Source organism: Alligator sinensis, unplaced genomic scaffold (assembly GCF_000455745.1).
Source record: "Alligator sinensis unplaced genomic scaffold, ASM45574v1 scaffold301_1, whole genome shotgun sequence".
NCBI lineage: Eukaryota > Metazoa > Chordata > Crocodylia > Alligatoridae > Alligator > Alligator sinensis.
This window is the reverse complement of record NW_005842035.1, coordinates 2,445,834-2,449,827: the sequence shown is the minus strand read 5'-3', so window position 1 is coordinate 2,449,827 and position 3,994 is coordinate 2,445,834.

Genomic DNA, 3,994 nt, shown 5'->3' with positions numbered 1-3,994 from the left:
CCCTACACCTAACCTCTAGGTACAGCCCCAGTGTGCAGGGCTTGGCACAGCCCTCTCCAACCCAAGTCAAAACGATAGCACCTCCTAAAGCCAACATGCCCTATAGGCACAAGAGATGCGAGCACAGGCTCTGGCCTTGACGGCACAGAAGGCCCCTTCCTGGTCACGTCCAGACCCATGCAGGAACAGGGCAGCCAAGATCAGCCAGGCAAGAGGCATGGGAAAGGCACAGACCTGCTCGCTCCATAAGACATCTGCTAGCAGGCACCCGCAGAAGGATAACCCTCTCTCCCTCCATCTTCTTCAAGGTTTCGCTTAGCCCATGAACCCTGGGGGGCGCAGATGATGCCCGGGGGAGCTCCCAGGATCCCTCCACAGTGCACAGAGATGGGAAATATCAGACTGGTGCATGCCAGTGAGTGGCCTCGTCAGGTGGCACAGATGGAGGGCAGGGGATTCATTAGGCCGGGGGTGGCGGCAGAACTGCTGTGAAAATCCAGGGTAATGACTTGCAAACAGCCTTTGTCAACAGCACCTCTGAGGGCTGGGAAAAGAGCTCAGCAGAGGAGGCCGAGGTGGCCTCCCTTTGATAGGGATAAAACAACACCAGCTATTTTCCAGCCCCCGCAATAATTAGCCTACTCTATTACCCATAATCCCACAGGCCAAGGGGCCTACAATGGCCGGTGTTAACTGCTGCGGGGGAGAAAGGGAGATGATTCGACGCCTCCTGGAAAAGCTTAAAAGCTTTAAGAAAATAAGAGAGTCCTACGTAATCCCCTCCAATTACACTTACGAGGGGCTCTGATCAAAGCACTCGGCAGATATCAATGCCACAGCCTTCCTACCACCCACAGGTGGCCAATGTTACCTTGGGAAGCGTGGCACTGGAGTGGGGGGCTGTGGGGAAGGGGTCGGGGCCTGCCCAGTATGTCTTCGGCAGAGTAGAGGAGAGAACCCAGGAGCTCTGGGGCCTGCCATGTGCCTTCGTCACAAAACTGTCCTTCTTCCCTGGAGAGAAGCAACATTTTCCAATGCAAAAATACCCACTCTGATTTTCCCAAGGGCTTCGAGACTTCCAAACTAGGTAACTGCCCTGCCCTCTCTTCTGCCAAAGAGCTCCTGGGAACGCCTTCTACCCAGGGGGGCTGCATTAGCCCTGAAACCAGGGCTGGGAGGGACCTCAGCAGGTCACACCTACTGCAGCCCCCTGCTCAAGCCAGGATCGTCCCTGACTAAGCCAGTCCAGCCACGTGTCTGTCCAAGCTGCTCTTGAAAACTTCCAAGGATGGAGACATCACAGCTTCTCTAAGCAGCCTGTTCCTATGCCTGGCCACCCTCAGTCAGAAAGTCCTTCCTAATCTCCAACCTAAGTTCCTTCTGCTGCAGCACAAGGCCATTGCTCCTAGTCCCATCCCCTCCAGCCACAGAAAATGGTCCATCTCCATCACAGAACCAATCAATTTAGAGGGCAAACTCCTTCCTCTTGAAAATACAGCTCTAGCTGGAACAACTTTCCCCAGGATAGACCGCAGGCTGATGAAATACCAGCCAAATGTCAACCATCCCGGAGAGACACTGGCTGACCGCAGGCATCAAGGGAAGGAAGTAAAACAGGGACGGGGATTTTTAAAGACTCTGCTGAGAAATTCAACCTGGTGAGCTTAAAAAAAATCATGTTGGAAGCCCAGAGTGGAGTTGCGGAGGAGAATGGAGGAGTTTAAATTTGCACTTAACATTTTTTCCAGTACTGCAGCATTACCCTCTGTCTGGACAGAAAGAAACAAGTCAGCTACACTCTCAGGGTCTGGAGTATTAGCAGGATGCAGCAGGGTGCAGGGTGGAGACGCAGCAGGAGCTTCCTACAGCTGATTTCCCATTGTTGGCTGGAAGAGGTCTCAGGGGTCTCCTAGTCCACCGCCCTGCCTGAGGCAGGATCAGCCCTGTCCAAACCAACCTACAGATCCACCGTCTCACCTCTTTGCAAAACTCCAGTCAACTCTGACACAACACGAGGCATCACACCCGAACCTGCCACAGGGAAAGCAGGGGAGCCCCAGCAGCCGACCTCCTGCTGCTATACCAGGCTGTTAATATACGCTCAAGAGATCCCAGGCAGAGGCCGTGTCCCTCACTAAAAGGAAGGCAAAACCCCCTACATCCCCCACTAGATAATCATTTCTCTAGCCTCTTCTTAAAACAGCCCCCCAATCCATGGCCACAGAGAGGATTTTTACATTTCTCTGTGCCTCAGTTTCCCATCTCCAAAAGTGAATAGGAATCTTACTTCCATACACTCCCAGGGAGAGGCAAAGCATGAGGGTGGTCAAAGCCTGGACAGCTCTCTGAAGAACCAGCTTGGTTTAAAAACCTTTCTGCTGGACTCCAGAGGGGTGGGGGAGGCATTTTCATACAACTCCAACTGATATTTTGCTCCCCGCCTCCCCCAAGATCTAAGATCTGGGAAAAGCTTCACTTCATGTTGACTATTACATGTCTATTTAATTACCCAAATTAATACAACTGCAGGCCTGGTCCCCTGCACTGCTGCCCTCTCTGCAACAAATGAGGGGTCCTTGCTGCTTGGAACAATCCACAAACCTTTCCCATGGGGTAGGCAAGTGTTGATACAATCACAGAAAATGAGGGTTGAAGGGACCTCAGGAGGTCACATCTAGTCCAACCCCCTGCTCAGAGCAGGATCATTAGAGACAGGTCCAGCATTATCCCTATCCCAGCTGCTGTTCTCTAGGAATCACCCTGCTAGGCAGTGAAAGGGAAAGCTCCAGGGCTGTATTTCGCTTGGCTTTCCCCGAAGGCAATGACTTCTACTCTTGCATGCATTTTAGAAACATCAGAGCCTCCCTTCTGACTCGTTATTGATATCCACTCCCAGCAGCCTAGAGACCTGTCAGCTGGTACGTGCCTGAAGACTGAGCCTGCCCCAAACTGCAAGAGGTGTTATTGGGGCAGATCCCTACACCTGTGTGAAACCCTAGTGAAGTCAAGAAGATTCCAGAGACAAGGGTCTGGGTAGGGGCAGCTGTAGGATCAGAGCCAGAGCACAAATGCAGAAGCACCCTGCAGGGTGCACAAGATCCATCCTCCTTGCACTCAGCACAGACTGGGCTGGTGCTTGGTTTCTGTCTTTCCAGGAGAGGGGAAAGAAGCAGGTTCCAAGAACAAGGCACCGAGATCGGCAGCCAATGTCGCTGTACTTGTGGCAAATGCCCAGCAGCATCTGGTACAAAACGAGAGCTGGGCTGCCAGGATACAAGGTCCAGAGACACAGCAGCAGGCTGCGCTCATCTCCTACACTTCCCAGTTCAGTTCCGTACTAAACACGGGAGAATGCAGGACCGAGAGGGAAACCATAAGGCCCCATGAAGGGCAAGGAGGCATTTCTTAAGGGGCTGGACACTGTCTTGCTGTGAAAGGCAACTGCAGCAGTCTACCGTCACCCTATATGAAGGCCTCGGACGCTGTGGCCACATCTGGGCCTGCAGGGTGGAGTTGAGGCCCAGTGGGCAAAGCTCTTCATCACTTGTGCCCAAATCTGCCCCTGTCTCCGACTGCCACTCCTGTAGCTTTGTCAAGGGAACACACCCTCTTCCCTGGTCTCATCTGAGCCCCGCTACTAGGGGGTCAAGCCTCCATTGCACCATATTGTACCAAATCTCCCAGATCACATGTGCATGGTCTGTATTCCTGCCCCCTTGCCATCCTTGCCGGGAGCGGACAGGCTCCCTTTGCTGCTCTGCCCCCACACCACTGGATCCTTCCCCCTCTCCCAGGAACCTTCACTCCTGGACCAACCACCTACCCTACCCCTCAAGTCCAGTTCATTAAAACTGCAGCTTCATGCTGTGGTTACAGAGCTGGAGCTCAAGCCAAGGCCCCTTCCATGCAGAGATTGAGACTCCATTTGTACAGCGCCAAGCACAGCCATCTTAAGTCCTTAAGGCAAAGAAACTCATCCTGCCAAAGCTCTGTC